We start from the raw sequence: 20,674 nt of genomic DNA, 5'->3' as shown, positions 1-20,674 counted from the left end.
TGTGTAACTCAGGAAACAGAGGCTCAGAAAGACAGAGCATTGCCCAAGGTCACTAAATAGTGCTACAGTCAGTACTATAAGCCCAAACTACTCTTCACAGAGAGGAGGGTCAGGTTGCCTCTGAACATTTTGGTTTGTCTTCAACCACAATCCTACATACTAATTATCTCAATAAATTGGTATTTACAAAAATCCCTACTGGCTTATATCAGATCCAGGGGATGCTTCCTAGGTATATTCTATAAAATAGTTCACCTTTCTGGAGTTTTGTGGTTGAATGGCAAGACTCCTTCTCTTAGTTTTAGCCCAATTTTTCAGACTATTTTTACTAATTACCTACCGCTGGCTTCTAAACTATTGATGTTCACTAGAATTCCACCTTTAAATTGCTTAATTTCTATCTTTATATTTATTTCCTGGAAAATCACAGTAGCCTTCCATTGATGGTTACATGCTAATAGCTCTCAAAGGGATATGTGTAAGACAGACCTGAATCCTGAGTTGTGGGCTTTCTGGGCATCACCATATGGATTCTCTATATTCATTCAAATTTAACATTTCACAGACTTTACAAGGCATACACACATGTGAGCACACAGACACAGGCTCTCTCCATTCATTCATGTATCCTTCTACAAATATGTGCTTATGTGTGTGTCCTGTGTCAGAAATGACAAAGTTGTAAAGTTTTTTGAACCTTGTAAAGACAAACTAAAAGGGGGATGAGAAAACAAACAAACAAACAAACAAGGAGGCAAACTACTCTATCTTAGATGCAGGGTAGAGGGGCTAGAACATGGTTCCATTCTTGTTGCCAATGATGAATTAAGTTAAAGTTGAAAATTGCTTCAGAAAAGAATTGAAACACAATAGAGCACATAGAGAAAGAAGAACAGAAAGAAAATATTAAGGGAAAAAGAAGAAGTAGACAACATAAAGCAAGATCACAGAAGCAAGATTATAAAGCAAAACAAATGGTAATTATAAAAAAAAGTTTGCTATGGTTTTTCATAGCATGGATGCTTAGTGAAAAAGCAGGCTGTGAAACTGCATGCAATTTCACTCTATGTAACATGTTCTCACATGACATTGCCAGGCAGCTGAGTGTAGGAATTATGAATATACATTTCAGAATCCCAGATCCAGACTTCAATTCTCCATCTATGAATTACCAACTTAGTGACCTTCAATCAACTATCAAGCCTACTATGTTTCAATTTCCTCTTTAAAGAAACTGAGAATGGTAAATATAGTTGGTTGGTGATGACTAAATATTTTCAATGTTTAGAAAAGTGCCAAGCATTAAGTATATGCTTGATAAGGAGTAATAATGATTACAGTATTAGCTCTTTGATAAATAGTATCCCAATGCCTTTGTCTTTGTCTTTTTTCCCAAGTGTTTGCTTTATATAGTAATATGGGAGAAGAAGATTGTATGTGGGAGCTGAAGGCCTGAATTCTTGGTTTAGATCTGTTAGTAATTACCTCTGTGATCTAGAGTAATCCACAAAAATGCCCTCTATAAGGAGGAGTCATTATCAATGGCTCTTGAAATTTCTTTTCTTTTCTCTTCTTCTCTCCCTCTTTTTGGTGACATTGGGGTTTGAACTCAAGGCTTCATGTTTCCTATGCTGGCATTGTACCACTTAAGCCACTCTGCCAACCCTTTTTGTGTTGAGTTATTTTTGAGATAAGATTATGCAAACTGTTTGCCTGAGTTGGTTTCAAACCATAATCCTCCTGATTTTTGCTTCCTGAGTAGCTAAGATTACAGGTGTGAGCCAATGGCACCAGGCTCTTGCAGTTTCTTTAAAACTTGACCATATAACCTACAAGAGACTCACCTCACCTGCAAAAAGATATATGGATTAGAAGAGAAGGAATGGAAATAGATAGTCTATATTAATGATACCAAATGAGAACAGGAGTAGCGATGATTATAGCAAATAAAATAGACTTTATTAAGCAAAAAAAAAAACTGTAAAAAGAATCATAAAAGATGATTATATAACGATCAAGGGATCAATTCAGAAAGAGGATAACAATTGTAAAAATTATGCACCCACCATCAAAACATCTAGTGTATAAAAATGTTACTATATCTGAAAGAAGAGAAAAACTGCAATGCAATAATAGTATGAGGATTCAACTCCCAACTCTCAGAAGTGTACAGATCATCCAGTCAAAAAATCAATAAGGAAAAACTGAATTTAAACTATGCCCTAGATCAAATGGATCCAATAGACACACAGAACATTCCATCCAACAGCTGTAGAACACATTCTTCTCAAGTGCACATAGAAAATTCTCTAGTATAGATCACATGCTACACTACAAAACAAGACTTAAATTTAACAGGCTGAAATCATATCAAATCTTTTTTTGACAACAAAAATATAAAACTAGAAATCAAAAACAAAAGATCTTCAGAAAATTCACAAACACATGGAAACTAGACAATAGGTTCCTATTCAACTAGTGTGTCACTGAAGAAACTGAAAGGGAAATTAAAACTTTCTTGGTATAAATGATATTGCAAACACAACTTACCCAAACCTAAGGAATATAGCAAAAGCAATTCTAAGAGAGATGTTTATAGGAATAAACAACTATGTCAAAAGAGGAAAGATTTCAAAGAAAAAAATTTGTGTCTCAAAGAACTTGTTAAAAAACAAACAAAAAAACCAAACCAAGCTCCAATCCCAAAGTTAGTAGAAGGGAGGAAATGATAAAGGTCAGAAATAAATGATACAGATGAAAGAAACAGTAGCAAAGATAAATATAATTAAATGTTGTTTTTAAATTGACAAACCCTTAGCTATATTAAAAAAAGAGAGAAGCCTCAAATAAATAAAATTAGAAATTTAAAGGAGGCATTGCAATTGTAACAAGAGAAATACAAAGGTCCATAGAAGGCTATTACAAAAAATTGTATGCCAACAAATTGGATAACCAAGAAAAAGTGGATAAATTCCTTGGTGCATACAATCTACCATTACCGAATAATAAAACATTAGAAAATTTAGTAGGTCAATAATAAACAAAAAGATTGAATCAGTAATAAAAGTCTCTCATCAAAAAATAAAACAAAAACAAAAAAAACCCAACAAAAATAAAACAAACATGGCCTAATGTTCACTGCTGAGTTCTACCAAACTTTTATTTTTGCTTGTTGTGCTGGGATCAAACCCAGAACCCTGTACATGCTAGGCAAGTGCTCTACCACTGAGCTACATCCTAAGCCATTTTTTTAAAATTTTTATTTTTGTATTATTCATATGTGCATACAATGCTTGGGTCATTTCTTCCCTCTGCCCCCACACCCTCCCTTACCACCCACTCCGCCCCCTCCCTCTCACCCCCACCCCCTCGCTACCCGGCAGACACTATTTTGCCCTTATCTCTAATTTTGTTGAAGAGAGAGTATAAGCAGTCATAGGAAGGAACAAGGGTTTTTGCTAGTTGAGATAAGGACAGCTATACAAGGAGTTGACTCACATTGATTTCCTGTGCATGTGTGTTACCTTCTAGGTTAATTCTTTTTGATCTAACCTTTTCTCTAGTTTCTGGTCACCTTCTCCTATTGGCCTCAGTTGCTTTTAAGGTATCTGCTTTAGTTTCTCTGTGTTGAGGGCAACAAATGCTAGCTAATTTTTGTTTTTTTGAGAGAGGGTCTCTCTATAATAGCCCAAGCTGGCCTCTAACTCATGATCTTCCTGCCTCAGCCTCCTGAATGAGAGAATTACAGGTGTGAACCATCATGACCAGCTCTACCAAACATTTAAAGAACAAATACCAATTCTTCTTAAAATTATTCAAAACATTGAAGAGGAGAGAATACTTGCAGACTCATTTTATGAGGTCACCATCATCCTGATAACAAAGGCAAAGACACTTAATAAAGTGTCTATAATTTTCTCAAAAATTAGGTACAAAAGGAACATACCTTAAGACAATAAAAGCCTGATTTGAACAACAAACTATCAGCTAATATCAATGGGGAAAAGAAGATTCAAAATAAGACAAAGATGCCCACTCTTCACTTCTACTCATTACTAGAAGTCCTAACCAGAGCAATTAGACAATAGAAAGAAATAAAACGCATCTAAATTGGAAAGGGAGAAGTTAAAATGTCTCTTTTTACAGACAATGTGATCACATATATAGAAAATCTGAAAGACTTCACTAAAAACTTGTTAAAACCAATAAACAAATTCAGCAAATTTGCAGAACACAAAATTAACAAATAAAAAAGTGAAATTCTCTCATTTGTGACCACATGGATGTACCTGGAGTACATTAAGTTAAGGAACATAAGTCAGGCACATAAAGACAAATATAACAAACTCATTCATATGTGAAATATGAAAACAGTGATCTCACTAAAATAGAGTAGAATGGTGGTTACCAGAAATGAGGTCAGTTGGAGGCAGAGTTTGGGAAATGGTGGTCAAAGATCACATAAATTTTGCTAGACAAGAGAAATAAATACAAAAGATTTGGTGTGCAATATGGTGACTATAGTTAATAATATATTGTATTCTTGAAAAAATGCTGAGAGTGGACGGAACATGTCACAAAAATACTGTGAGGTAATGTGTATGTTAATCAACCACATTTAGTCATTGTATGTATATACTTCACAACAACACAGCATACACAGTAAATACATACAATTTTATATGCCAATGTAAAAATTTTGTTTAAAAATTTAAAAAGAATAAAACGCTACCCTGGTGGCCAGAGGAAGGCTATGAAAAGAAAATCATGGTGTCAGTCACAGACTGTGATTCTTTCTGTGTTTAGTGTGCCCTGCATGCCTGGTTATTCTCTGCTATGGAAATGACACTACATTGTCATTTTTCTGCAGAGGAGCCTGCCAATGAGGAGAAGCCAAAGATGCTGAAGACTCTTCTTAGAAAAAGCCAGGGTTTGTCCCCTGACAGTGAGGTCACAATGTTCAGCATGTGAATTACATGGATATCTACTTTTTATCAAACACTCTCTCTTCACCTTTGTTATTTTTTCATCACTTTCAATGCTAAGAAAAGTTTGTGCTTACTACTAAATTGGGCTTAATATAAGTTTTAGCCATCTTTCTTTTCATTCTGGTGGTCAGTACTTTATGTTCTAGAAATGCATTTACCACCACCTGATGTAGGAAAAGAGCCAGAGAGTTATAACCAACTCCAACTCCACTGAGAGATGGCACTCTCCTGGGGCAAATCATCAGGGATATAACAAGTAGCTGGTGAAAAACAGACCCTGCAGAGAGACAGCACAGTAGTTGGAAGATGGCAGATACAAACTGGCTATAAAGTGGCTGTGTTTGTTTTTAATAAATATGACCAAATGTGACAGTAATGGAATGAAACAATTTTTCATGCAGTGAGTCTCAAGAAATAAAAGAAGACTCTGCAAACCTTTAGTAGGATGCTACAGGCAAAGTAAAAAGAATGGGTAACAAATTAGGGGTCAAATTCTAGAAACTCTCCTACCCAACAAACAAATAACAGTTCTTAATTTCCTGTGGCAGGAGATTGATGATCACATCTGAAACAACAAGAAGAATTTGTGAGCTGTTTCCAAAGCAGATGGAGAGAGGCTCCACTTCAGAATAAGTCTAAAATTCCATCTATCTTGACAAGAGCTTACTAACTAATGGAATGATGAACCTCTTCTCAGTAGGCTGAGCATAAAAGAGGCTATGGCAAGAATGATAAGAGACTCTTAAAAATAATAAAAGCAGAGAGAGACAACAATTAGTTATTTCATACCTCTAAGGGATAAAGAAGTTGTAGTTCTCAATATTCTCAAAGTCCAGAAAAATCTGCCCTTACCAAAAAGGAAGGGAAGGAGAGAGGGAAGGAAGGGAGGAAAGAAGGAAGACGGAAGGAACAGAGGGAGGAAGGAAGAAAATTATATGGGTATCAATTTAAAGGGCTTTTATAATCCAAACATGCAGATTGCTTCAGTAAGAAATTCTAGATTTCAGTAACTTGCAAAGTAAGGCCACTTGGGGTATTTATTCTGAACTTTTGTATCCTATCAATATAAGAATCAATTTATTTCCTCTAATTTTATTTTCCTCCATACTTCATGCCTTATTAAGTTGTGGACATTCTACTACATGATCTAAGTTACACAAGTCCTAAGTGAGTGTTTTATACATGCCAAAGAGAATTCATCTAGAAAGGAACAGAAATCTGGTCATAACCCAGGAAAGAAGCACAGAGAATTCTAAAAATGAAGAATGGATGGGTACAGCTTGAGGAGGCAGAAGATTCTGATTAGGAGAAGTAAAAAAGAGAAAATCAAGAGACACTTTGAGCTACCTTCCTAGTCCCAAAGGGGAATTGTTCAAGGTGTGATGCTGGACTAGTCAACATCTTAGGTATGAAAGTGACGGACACCTGCAAATCAGACAGAGGTGAAAGGTATTCACAAGGAGGTCTGGGACAACTGATTACAGAAAATGGAAAGGCTTGATGGTGTCTGAGAGACCAAGTACTCCAGCCTCTTCATTTAATAGATTAGGAAAGTGAAATTCAAATATACTGATTAATGTGCTACAGCAAACACCATCGTCACTATTTTTGGTAGTGGAGAGCCCCAAATTTCATAATCTATTCTTCTTATCCCCAATGAATACCACCCCATGCTCATTCTTGTATTTTTTTGAACTGTCTTTACCCTGTAAGATAGTTGTTCAACATCATCAAGATTTTAAAGCCTTCTCCATCTTTCTGTTGCAAAATGTCCCTTAAAAAAGACAATCTTATTTTGTTTTCTAACTCTGACAATTTCATGTTCATTGTCTTTTCCTCCTAAACCATCCCCTTTTTGTTTTATAGGCTCTCATTCTTGATCTTCTCTTTTCTCTTGACATATATACCACCCATAATCTAATAAATTTAAGAGTTTCTATTTCATACCCACAGAGCACATATAGATTGCATTTTACATTCCAAATCTAAGTGATAGTAGTGGTTATCTAGGTTGTCATGTTGTCAGACCTACTTTTTTTTTTTGCTTCCTTATATATTTGCCTTGTGGTGATCCCCCACCCCATTTGCAGACAAGTACCATTCTATGTTTTGTGCTCTCTGTACTAATGTACCAAGTCTATAACCCATCCAAATCCTACTTGTCATTTGGTGTACAAATTTTGATTCAAATTTGGGAGGAGTTAAACACTCAAAGAGGATATATATTGTATGATGTAAGATGACTTATAGATTGTGAGTATCATGGGTAATGACTCTGCCTTGTGTTCTTCTGACCCTCTTGGTAATGGTGCAGTGCACAGTATAGAACTTACTAAGTAACAGGCTCTTGGAGAAGGGACGATCATCAAAAGACCTGATTTATACAATGCACTATTTACCATTTGAAATGTGAGATCCTGTGCAGAGGTAAGTGAAATTATGCTTCAGAGGATATACTAAGGTACCCAGACCTTAGTTCCTCTCTTAGATAATCTGTGTGTCTCAGAGTTCCAGAGATTCTATAATTAATCAGTTAATGTTTGTGGACTGAAACTAAGGCTGGGGAATATGTGCTAATGTCCAGAAGTGGTATCTGAGCACCACCATTTCCTTTGCATAGTACCTACTGTTTGCAGTGTAATTCTGGATCTAGCATCAATGCTGAGCAGGATGCAAAGCATATTGTCACATTTATGTCATGCCCTTTGGTTATTATGACATCACTGCCACCTAACTTCTGGTTCTGGGTCCCTAAGCAGTATTTATCCATTGCACAAACCTACCCAACTGGTCCATACTTTGCCTTTGTAGTAACTTTATAGATGCCTTATATCCAATGCTTTTTAATCTGCTATATCCAATTTATATCCAATTTATTTGTCTAGCTTTCATTATAAACAAGTTATTTTTATACTGGCAAAGGTCAATTTAATAGCACTAATATCTTTGCAAAAGGCAGCCTAATCGATACAATTTTATTATATATGTGCACTAAAATTTACCTTCCTACTTCAAGTAGCAAATTGCAAACAGTAGCAGTTAACAGAAATTTATTTCTTCTTTTCAGTAACTCCCTCACTTCCCAGCCCCATCCAACAAACTCTTGTGAGACCATACATGAACTGGGGATTGCAATGAGCTCTTACACTGTGCTCTCATTCAGCCAGTTATGAAGCAGTAGCTGAAGAAAATGGAAAAAAGAACTCAAGTGTCCTTCTAACATTTAGCAGTTGGTTATTCAGAAGCATAATTTTACCAATTAATTTTCCAGTCATCAAACAAAATTTCTTCATGAAGTCCATCTCACAGAAAGGCAAACATTTGGTGTTATGGCAAATACTAAATGCAAGTACACATGTGAGCTGAAGGAGTGTTTAGCTTACTTGGAGAGGCAAACTATAAACAGATAAAAAGTTAAATAATTATAACAATTTAACCTTTTGGTCAAGATTAAGATATAAGAGATGTTATAAAGACCACCTGAGTAGCTGTTGGATAATGGGGATAGAAAATCATTGTCAAAGGGAGTCAGGTTAAGGAGAGTTCTCTTTAGGCTTTGTTGATTTCATAAATCTTAGAGAAAGGGTAGGAATTTGTACACCAAGTGACAAGTAGGATTTGGATGGGCAAAAGAAAGAAAAATATGGAAAAGGAAAGGTACAGAAGATAGTGAAAATGGCAGGAAAATAACCTAATAAAACAGTATTTATGTAAGTTCTATGTATGGGTGTGATCTAAATATTCACACCCTGATTTAAAAAAACTATCCTTATCTCAACTAACAAAAACCCTTGGTCCTTCCTATTATTGCCTATATTCTCTCTTCAACAAAACTAGAGGTAAGAGCAAAATAGTTTCTGCCTGATAGCGAGGGGTTAGGGGGGTAAGGGAGGGATCTGGGGGAAGGGGGGAGAAATGACCCAAACATTGTATGCACATATGAATATAATAAAAAAAAGAATGATTGTGAAAATGCAAGTGATTAAAGTTTAAAGAAGGTACTAATAAAACATTTCAGATAAAGTTAACTATCCAAAATAATGCTATTATTGCAGTTGTAGCTCAGTGGTAGTATGCTTGCTTAGCAAGTGTGAGGCCCTCAGTTCGAACACCCAGCACCACAAAACCAAACCAAACCAAAGAAAAACAAACAAAACAAAACAAAACAAAATAAAAATGGATATGCTCAAAATCAAAAATGCTATCAGAACAAATGGCCAGAAATGTACCTTCAATTAATATTTTCCATTGAGTCTCATATTTTCTACTGAGTCTCATATTTTCCAATGATTAGAGCAAAAGGCAGGCAGGGATCATTGACAAAGAATTTGCAAAGAGCAGAGCTGGCTCTGAACGCTGCAGCCTTTGCAGCTTATTCCCAGAAACTCCAAGTAATAACAACACACATTTTCAGCTCAGCTTCTCTTGCTTTCCAAACCAAATGCTGTCTTAAGATAATGAATTCAAAAAAGAGGAATTCAAGTGTGAATAGTTTGCAAAGCTCAGCAGTGTGGAAAATTCTTTTGTGCACTTTATAATTTTCTGTTTGTTTTAGTCTCTGCTCAGTAAAGACGCCTGCTTTGTCACATGCATATAAGCTAGTTTTAAGGACAGGTGAGGAGTCTCCCACCTGGTTCCCACCTGTAGGCATGTTAGTTCTCTATGTAGATTTCATTGTTTCTGTGTTGAGATGTGTGATGTGGTGTGGAAATGACAACAGGAACCTACAATGTTTCTCTGTGAGCACCATGCTGAAAATGGTTGGTTCTTCATTTTCTGGGATAAAAAGTAACACAGCTGATATCCCAGTGGCCCTCAGGTCTTCTTGGGTTCAATGTCCTTTCTGTCCCATTAACATCCCATCTGGCTGAGCCCTAGCTCTGGGAAGAGGGTTTATTGTGGGCAACTCACCAAAAAGCCAGAATTGACATTTTATGCATAGAAATATGACTTCCTCTTTTTGTAATTATTTCATAAATATGAATTTAAATACTTAAAATTGTTGTCATAACAAAGCACAAGCTTTGGTATTAGACAGACCTGGGTCAAAATCTTAACCTGGGTTTGTGACCTTGGGAAAGTTATTTATTTTATCTGCTGCTGAGGGTAGATAAGCATATACATGACATAGTATTAGAGATTAGATTAAATGAGATAAAATTAAAATAATTTTATCTAGCAGAGTGCTCTACAACAAATCAAATATTTATTCCCTTTCTATTTACCTTTTTTGTGGATATTTGTTTAAAATGATATTGTGTGTCCATGGTTTGAACTTCATCTACAAACTTCAAAATGACATAATTTTAATACTGCCATCACCTAATAGTAAGTTATGCATTTAAATGAATACATAAGTATCTTAATACTTGGCCAAATTTCAAGTGGAATTCTATAAAACATTATTATACCCAGTATTTTGCTAATATCTTGGTCAAACCTCTTTAAGTAAATGCGTGAATGATAGATACATCATTGTGTAATAAATGCAGGGGCTCCCAGTACCTTTCTGTTCTCTAAGTCATTAGCAAATGCTCCTGCACCCCACCCTGGCCATTGTACTCGTAAGATAGCAGAAGGGACTGAACATCTCACTGGCTCCACCTCGCTTAGTTTTTTCTTCATTTAAGGTCTATGTCCTGTCCTGTCTCTGCAAGACGATGCTTTAACCTAAGTAAGAAATGAGTTTGTCCACATAATCATTACAATCTTTTGATGAACTTTTTACATTCACTGCCTGCAACACGCAGAACACATTCACAGTCCCCTAAACCCACAGACACACATACCCTGTGTGGTTATTTTCACCATAAGAGGAGTTGGTCATAGCTCTCATTATTTGCTTCTTTGGGTTTCTCCACTTAGTAAGAAGGACCTGAAGAAAACACAACTAGAGGGACAAAATAATATAAATATCTCAGAGTGAACAATTTGGGTTAGTGTTTTGTTACCCCTTTTTTAAAAAATCATGTTCTCTTGTGGTGTCTTTGATGGCCTGGAGAGACTGTCTTACATCATGCAAGTGACAGAATTGCACTTGCATTTGATTTAACTATGAATGAACTTCTTTATTTTACTAGCCATGAAATCAAAGACAAAACCTGGCTATATGTAAGTTGTGCCCTGTGTTCTAGCCCTAGCTCTACAATTACTGGTGTGACTTTCAGCAGAAACAAATCATATCACCTCTTGAGGTCTCAGATTCTTCATCTGATAAATGAGAATTAGACCTTCTTCATTTCCTCCTGTCCATCTGTCCGTTCTTCCTCCCTCTCTCCCTCCCTCCTTCTTTCCGTTCCTCCCTTCATTCCTTCATTGTGGACCTTTTATGCAAAAGTTCAACTGATAGAGCACATAGACAAAGAACTCCAGTTGATAGCCTCCTTCCAATTCCAAAGGTGGTTTCCAGGAACACAATTTGAGAGATACAAGCCTAGACAATCTCTAATGCTGGATGGCTTTCTGATTCGAAGACATACAAATGAAAGAAGTAGAAGGATGTGATTATTATCTGAAGCTCAATTGGGCTTCCTTATGCTGTTGACCTGCTATAATTGAGCAGTGTTGTGTAGACTGTCTGATTCTGAGTCACTTCATGTGTCCATGACAACATTATGTTCTTAGATAAAAATCTGCTTCATGAATAAAGCTCTTTCTTGACTGCACAGGTAGGCTTCTCCAGCAGGTATTGAGCTTGTGGTCATTTGGAATATTCTGAGAGGATATAGAAGGTACTTCTGCTGTAGTAATTTGAACAAAATAGCTACACACAGAACCATGTTTCTCTTAGTGAAGAATACTCTAAAGTACATTTTTCTATCTCTGAGCACATTTTAGTCAATCTATGAGCAATATTTAGTGGATTCTGTAAAATGAAAGACAAAAATATATCTCCTTTATTTTCAGTCTACATAATAATGTAGGAGGCATAATTAATATTAATAATAACCCATATTAATTTACTATCCTATGATTCAGACTAATATCATTCTGCAAAAGTTCTTTTGCTCACTGGAATCTCACAAAGTGAATAGTTCCGGTTAATGTAAGGTCATTACTTCCCTCAGTATAGTGTTTTCCTTCTTTTCCAAATCTTGACTCTTGGATGTATGGTCAGAGATAAGAGGCCAACTTTGATGAAGATGGACATGAGGGCTAGGTTACTATCTCCTAGTAGGGATTACAAGAAAAACGTAGGTGGGATGTCCATGGACTTGGGCTATCAGTCAATGAGACTATAAAATGGTATAGACTGTTTGAAAAAGAATCTGGAAGTTTCTTTTTTTCAAGAATGCTTAAGATGCTTTCATGTGACTTTATTATTCTTCAGTATATCCACTTAAGAGTAGCTATTCTATTCCTACATATTTAACATAGAAATAAAAGAATAAAAAAATCTTGTACACAAAGGTTAATAGCAGTTTTATTTGGAATAACCTCAAAATGAAAATAACTCAAATGTCCATGATCAGGTGGATGGAAGAACAAACTGTACCATAAGGAATGTTACTCAATTGCTATAGGATGCAATATTAATGAATCTCAAGGTTATTGTGCTTAAGGAAAAAACTAAGCGAAAAAAAGCACAAACTGCTTGAAACCATTTCTATAAAAGTCTAGAAGAAAACAACTAATTTATACAGAAAACTTGAAGATGTGAGTGGGATGAGAGGGGTAGGAAGAAGAGAGCTCAAACAGCCCAGTGAATTTTTTTTTAAAACAGGGTTAATTCCCTTTATTTTTGTGTACAAAAAACCCTATGTTGTAGCTACAGCTGGAGCCTGGGTCCTCTGCCCAGAGACTCTGGTGTAGATTTTCACAAGATGTTCAGTGAATTCTGATACGTAGAGTTGGTGAACACGGTCTCTTTCTAGAGGTTGGGGGTCAAGTAGCTGTAGGTCTTGCAGATGGCACCAAAGGTGGCCTTGGCAAAACTGTCCAGTGTGGCAGTGCAGCTCCTGGCTGCATCCATCAGCAGCAGCTTCTTGGGCACAGGAGCTAACACGATGCCAGTGCCCTGGAGGCAGGGATGAGACACACCAGCACAGAACCATAGTGGCCTGTCACCTTGCAAGGGAATGGTGTGGGGCTTGCCAATCTTGTCCCCCCGTAGCCTCTCCACACAAGGACAACGGAGAGCTTGGCCAAGATGATGGCCCATCAGATGGAGGTGGCTACCTCCTTGGAACCCTTAGCACCGAGCCTGAAGTCCCCAATGACTACAAATACCTTGAACCTCATGCACTGACCAACTTGAGTCTGCTTCTGCACAGGCATGATTTTCATCCTTGAGGGATGCCCCAGGAAAAAGTCAATAATCTCAGACTCCTTGATGGGGAGGGAGAAAAGATAGATCTCCAAAGACTTGACCTTCATGTCCTTGAACAGGCAGCCCAGCTTGGTGACAGGGATCCACTCCTTGTCTTCAGCCTTGCCTCCATAGCAGGAGGCCACTGCTGAACTGTCTATGGAAGCTGCTGTGGCCTCCCATGCATGGACTTTCCCACTGCACCTGCATCATCTGCCATTTGGTGTTTTCCCAGAGAAGAAGAGGGCCCAGTGAAATTTTAAGGGGTAATGGATATATTTATTATCTTGATTATGATGATGAACCATGGAACCCATCAAATGAAAAACAAATTATTTGTATACTTTAAATATGTACAGGTTATTAGATGTCAATTATACCTTAATATGGCTGATTTTTACAGATTAGAAAATGAGGTTAGAGGGAAAAGAAAAAAAAGTGAAGAGATGCAGAAATGCTCCCGTAGTGTCTGTGGGATAACCCCACAAAATTTCTTTCTACTCACAACTAGAATAAAATCCAAACAAATAACATTTTCACATTTGAAGAAGGAAATTCATAAAGTTCTATCTGAACACATTGTTATTTGCTGTATAGAAACGGGCTGACACGTGTGAATCCACTCTCTCATTCTTGAGGTAAGTTCTGATTTGCACTTGGGCCTATACTGGAACTATTTTTTTTCTGAGCCTTCATAAACTAATCCCTGGCTTTTGCTACATCCTTTGCCAGTCTACTCCTTTGACCACAGTGAAAACCCAGAGGCTGGACTCTGCTGGCAGCACAGCTATTCTGCTCCATCTAGTGGGATCCCTGCAAAACACTGACAACTCAAATGCCCCTACTCATTATGGATAGAAGGGAGTAGGTGCAGCCTGGTCCAGGACCAGCTAAGTCCAGACTCAGCTTCCATAACTGGATAGGGAGACACTGGGGATGTGGAGCAGACTCTAAACAGGAAATGCCACTGCTTGACTTGACACTTAGACAGTGAGGGCCGGAACAGATGTAAATGCGTCCTGCAGCAGAGCAACATGAAAAGGCCACAGGAGGCTGGCACCTTTGATTTGGCTCTTACAGCACCACAAGCAAAGCCAGCAATGCTGGGCTATTTTTAATGTTCAAAGAGCCTAGCAAAAGATTTATAACAACAAATACATAGTGTGGGAGAGATAAATTGAAGCAGGGCTCTCCCAGCTCTGACAGAGGAGTCAGCCTGCCAGCCTGGTCAATAAAGTATTTAAGCCCAGAGTGCTGTGTGGGTTGTCATAGATTAAAATTTGAGAATCTTTTATGGCATAACAAGGTCCTTAATTATTACTCTGGGCTTTGGATCATTTTCAGGTTGTACAAACAGCAAGAGTTCTGCCACAGTGAACATTCTTAGATACAATAGGCTTTAAATTCAATGTCCATGAGAGAAAACACTCAATTCTCAAGTTCAGAATTATTTTCCCAAAATAAAGGACTCTGAGATGTTTACCATAAAATCCTCCCTGTCTCAGTTGTACTTGGTATTATCTCTCTTTTATATGGAATTCACAGAATCTAATGAGCTGGCTGAAGATTCAAGGTGATTTTTGCTTTAAAGTTTTTTTTCTCTTGCCACTCAATATTGCTATAACAGTCTCACTCTTTCTGAAATGGAAGTTTCATGATAGTTTTATGTGCTGTGGATTTTAGCTGTTGATTAATGTCTTTGGCTGATAGTTACAGCCAAACAACTTCTCTTGGAACACAGGAGTCTCACATTGCCATATGAGCTTTTCTGGTCACTATGTCTATTAATTGCACTATGGTATTAATAATAAATAAAATGGATATAATAGGGGAAGAAAAACATTTTCCCTGGGAAAATGGAGAGGAAAGATGAATAAGGATTTGGATATGAGATAAGTAAGAATATATATGAATGTGCTGTGTGAGTTGAAGAGTTTAGGTGGGTTGTATAGAGCAACACTTAGAAATAATTTGAGCAAGTGATGTGGTAAGGAGGAGGTAGACTAGAGAGCACACAAGTGTGGGAATGTCTGGAGGCAGAGCAGTCATCATTTAAGTGAAAAACATCAAAGATAAACTGCTCTTGTGTAAATGCAAAGTATTAAAATTGACATACCACACAAATTCTCAAATGTAGTTGAAGTCATTTGTGTATTTTCTAAAATTCCCAAAGACAAGGCCATTTGATGGCTTTTACTGATCATTACCTACTATTTGTCTTAGATTTCCCCATTTAGATTGCATAGGAACTTTGTTCATTCTTCTCGAATAGCCTTTATTGGATGGACCAGAATGCAGTTCAGTGAAGATGTTCAATGAATACTTATTGCTGGGCTCCCCTGATTCCTCCTGAGAGATATGTAGGAATTCCCATATTGCTTCAACTTAAGAAATTAGTTAGGAGGGCTGGAGGAGTGGCTCAAGTGGTAGAGCACCTGCCTAGCAAGTGTGAGGCCCTGAGTTCAAATCCCAGTACTGTCAAAAAAAAAAAAGAAAAAGAAATTAGTTAGGAGAGCTTTCCAGTTGGTGAGCACACAACTTACTGGGAATGAGGCATTCCCTGTCCCCTCCCATTTTTGTGCCTATGCATCTCTTCCAGTGAACTTTTTCTGTTATATCTTTTACATTTATAGGAAGTGTAATAAAGAAATATGTTTACAAATATGCCCATATACTACACACACACACACACACACACACACACCTATGCATGCTAAATGAATGACTTACTGACAATCACCTGATCTTTGCATAACTAAGCCAAGTAGTTACTCAAATCTCAATTCCTAGCCAAAAGTTATTTTCAGCTCACTGATAATTCTCTCAGCATGAGATAACTCTTTTCAGATTACATGAAAAGTATGATTTCATGGAATAACTGTATCCAGAACAGGCATTTTAAAATAGCATAATAATTGTAATTTCTAAATATATGCATGGATTGATGATGTAGAAGGGGCTACTGTATTCAATTATTCTTATAGTCACTATCATTTAATCCTGAGCTGGCTGAATTTGTACATGCAAATTATAATGCTTCAAATCTTCTACTGTGAATAGCCAAGTTATGGAAACAGCCAAGATGCCCTACCACTGACGAATGGATTAAGAAAATGTGGTATCTATACACAATGGAATTTTATGCAGCCATGAAGAAAAACGAAATGTTATCATTCACTGGTAAATGGATGGAATTGGAGAACATCATTCTGAGTGAGGTTAGCCTGGCCCAAAAGACCAAAAATCATATGTTCTCCCTCATATGTGGACATTAGATCAAGGGCAAACACAACAATGGGATTGGACTTTGAGCACATGATAAAAGCGAGAGCACACAAGGGAGGCGTGAGGATAGGTAAGACACCTAAAAAATTAGCTAGCATTTGTTGCCCTTAGCGCAGAGAAACTAAAGCACATACCTTAAAAGCAAATGAGGCCAATAGGAAAAGGGGACCAGGAACTAGAGAAAAGGTTAGATCAAAAAGAATTAACCTAGAAGGTAACACACACGCACAGGAAATCAATGTGAGTCAATGCCCTGTATAGCTATCCTTATCTCAACCAAGAAAAACCCTTGTTCCTTCCTATTATTGCTTATACTCTCTCTACAACAAAATTAGAAATAAGGGCAAAATAGTTTCTGCTGGGTATTGAGGGGGTAGGGGGGAGAGGGAGGGGGCAAAGTGGGTGGTAAGGGAGGGGGTGAGGGCAGGGGGGAGCAATGACCCAAGCCTTGTATGCACATATGAATAATAAAACAATAAAAATAATTTTGGGAAAACATTCAAAAAAAACAAAAAACAAAAAACAAATCTTCTACTGCGAAATATCTCAAGCCACCTCTTACACATTTATGTAGCAATTAGCTTAGTTTGAGAAGTCTTCCACTAACACAGGGATCAGCATGCTCTTCCCCTCTCTGCCACTAGGTGGCCAGTAACAACTGCTCTGATTCATCCCTCAAGAGTGGATTCCATAGAGTCTTGGAGATAATTCTGGATATTTCTATCTCTTTAATGTCTTCTGGCCTCAAAGGCTAGTTTTACTTACACTGAGAACTGTTCCTCTCCCCTTCAACTCTCTGTTTCTCTTTTAGAACACAGTGCTCCTTAACCCATGTGCCATCCCAAGACATTTCATAACTCATTTTCTTAAAGCTAAGCCAAGTAAATTGTTATCAACTGGTTCACAGTTATTAAGCTTAAGTTATTAAGCTTATTTCTCTAAGAGCTTGGGACAGATGGGAGTCTCAAAGTATCCCTGAGTGATCTACCATTACTCAGGGGCCTCTGTCCTCATGCTGTCTACAGTGTGCTTCTCACATCTGCTGTTGAATACTCTCTATACATCTCTTCTGCATCCCTTTCCCATCTTCATAATGAAAAACACAACACTCTGTAATTAATGTTTGTCAAGATGCAAGGCCTTCTAATTAATTCCTTATAATGCTATTTCTTATATCGATTAACTCCTGGAGAAGCAACTCCTTGTCAAGGCTGGCTTTGTGCAACTGCAGAGCAGATGACTTTGTGTGCAGATGTGGGTCTTCACTGACTCAATATCTGCCTGTCATGTAGCCATGCTCCCTTACTCTGGAGTCTCAAATGATCTTGAGGAAAGCCACTTCCTGGGCTCACAAAGACAGTAATAGAATTTTATTTCCAATTGCTTGTCATGAGAACACACTGGTCACTCCAGAACAGCAGAGGAGCCAGTGGTGGCAGTCTACCATTTCTGTTATCTGAGTGAGGCTGTGCTCATCAGATGGAGCATGTACTTGAAGGCACAGACACCTAGAGGTAGGTTTAGGACACAGGTCAGGGGCGTGGCCAAGAGGGAGCAGGAAAAAATAGTTTCAATTTAGGGAGAAGGCACTGGACCCAGAGCAGTTCTGATCAAGTGGACATCCAGAGCAAGCACCAGGAAGAAAGGCAAGGCAGTCCTAAATAAAGGGTAGGCCAAAGACTAACTAGATCTTTTACCATTTTGCTCATGAAGCTGATCACTTCCTCTTTCTACTTCATTTCCCAATACCCAGTTCCACATTGAGGACAGCATTCTGAGAACTCAGCCCAATAAAAATCAATATTGATCTTTAGACTTTAGAAACTTTCTCTAAAGTCCTTTGGAGGGGGTATTCAAAGTCTGTTTGCATAGGACAGGACTGTACAGGTGACTGTTTCACAGACACTATCTCTGGCAAAGTCTTGTCTCACTTTGCTTTTGAGGGAACTTCCACTGTAAAGACCAAGCTCATCTAGGAGTTAACAACAAAAATGAGGATTGGAGATTTAACTCAGTGGACTCTAAGAGTGCTTGCCTGTCCTATGCAAGGGCCTGAGTTTGGTCCCTAGTACCAGGGGGGAAACAAGAAATCAGGATATTTTTCCTGTTGTTGTTACTTAGTATCACGATTGAGAAAGCACAATGATTATTAGTTCTTTAAAATTGTATATTTTTATATGACTTCTATCTTATTTTGAATTATAATTTTTAAAAATCATAATCCATTTTTCAGAAAAAGTACAGACATGAAGTAACATCTACAAGGTCACCAGGCTAGATTATAGCAATCCAGAAGTCTCCAGGTGCTTGACTCAATCATATGGACTATTACTTTACTTGTATGCTTTTCAAATAGTTTTTTGTTTGTTTGTTTTGGTGGTACTGGGGTTTGAACTTAGGGCTTCACACTTATTAGGCAGGCACTCTACCACTTGAGCCACTCTACCAGCCCAACTGTATGTTTTTCAAGGCACTTATTCATAGCTCAGGTTTCATGGATTGATAATGGTTAGGATCCTTAAAAGTTCAAGGCACCATTAGCTGTTGGGATTATACAAATACCGGCTGTGTATTTCTTTCTATATGCTCCTGCTCTTTCTTGAAACAAAGTTTTGGAAAAGGTTCCTTCCCTTATATAGTGACAAACTCCACAAAGCATATAGATGAGTGCTAGCTCATATTTACTATGGAGGAAAACCTTACCACTTTGGAAGCTCTATTTCTAATTAGCTATAAGTTCTTTCCTTTTTAGGATTCAGCCCAAGATAATTCCATTTTATTTCTCCTCGTAATTTTATAAACCTCAGGCTCTTTGAGAAACAAATAGAAGTAAGTTCAGGGGCACTTGTACAAATAGAGACAAAAATGTATACAACCACTACTGTGTTCTTAGATACTAACTAGTTGATCACCTAATCCATTTCCTTTTCTTCCTATACATGCAGGTAGGTTCCATTTCCCAGTATCCCTTGCAAGTTCTAACTGAGTTCTTATTTGAAAAAAGACAGTGAAGACTACAAAGCACTGAGGAATGAGATGACACAAGAGGGATAAGTGTCTGGACAGCAGTATGACACTGAATAGAGACCACCCACATCTAGCACGGAAGACTACCAGTGATTTCACCAAGGATATCAACCCTCTTGAGAATTTGAATCCAAGAAAGTGGATTCAAATGAGAGCAAAAATAGAAACATAAGAAGTCAATGATATACATTTAAGGTGCAACTCTAAGATAGGAGGAATGATAAAGAGACCTACTTATCACTGGATTGATTCTGATCACCTATCTGAAAAATAACTAAAGCAAAAAGAGGTTGGGAACACAGCTAGGCTCATTGTTGCCTAGCAAGAATGAGGCACTGAGTTCAAATCTTAATAACACCAATTAAAAAAAGAGCAAATTTTATAAAGAAGTGATTAGATAGCTTTTTGGGCTAAATCAGTCACCACCTTTTTTGTAAGAAAGTTTTACTGGAACACAGTCATACTCATTTATCTACAGCTGCTTTCTGTCTGGCCCACAAAGCTAAAGATGTTTAAAATTTATACCTTTACAGAAAATACCTGCCAGCCCTTGGATAATATTAACCTTTTCCTAGCTCCATAATAATGGCCATCACTGTGTCCTCTTTTTTACATTCCTGTTATTTCTGCTCTGTTCCAGATGCTTGTCTCTATTCTTCTAGCTTGCAGAAGCAGCCCCCAATTCATCTCCTGTCATTCATTCCTCACCCTTTTGTCTGAGCCCTTGTCTATGGTAATATCCTCTCTATGATCCACTCAGCTAAACAACTCTCAATAGCATCAGTCAAGTTTCAAAATGATAGGATCTCTGCTTTTAACTTTGAGAGGTCATAAGCAAAAGAAAGAACCCTTCTCAAAAGAAGATTACAAGAGTATAATGGAAGATAAGTTAGTGAAATACTGAGTGAAGCATCTGCCCAAGCACCACCCCACCTCAAGAAAATAGAGAGATTGGGAGGGGGTCTGATGAGGAGAAAAGTGGTACAGAATGTTGACACCTCTGACATTTATGCTTCCTCTGACATGTGAATGGAGGAAGATTGTAAAAACTCACCTACTCTAGCCA

General features: G+C 37.5%; 1 protein-coding gene and 1 pseudogene across 5 annotated transcripts in view; both read right to left on the bottom strand.

Moving 5' to 3' along the window:
- Ctnna2 (catenin alpha 2) overlaps positions 1 to 20,674 on the bottom strand; it is a 1,077,131-nt gene that overhangs the window by 426,158 nt on the left and 630,299 nt on the right. The gene's annotated exons all lie outside the window — the stretch shown is intronic.
- Positions 9,301 to 13,533, bottom strand: LOC141415047 (small ribosomal subunit protein uS5 pseudogene; annotated as a pseudogene).

This window comes from Castor canadensis, chromosome 12, assembly GCF_047511655.1.
Source record: "Castor canadensis chromosome 12, mCasCan1.hap1v2, whole genome shotgun sequence".
NCBI lineage: Eukaryota > Metazoa > Chordata > Mammalia > Rodentia > Castoridae > Castor > Castor canadensis.
Note: the sequence above shows the minus strand (reverse complement) of the source record. Positions and strands in the feature narration are given on the sequence as shown.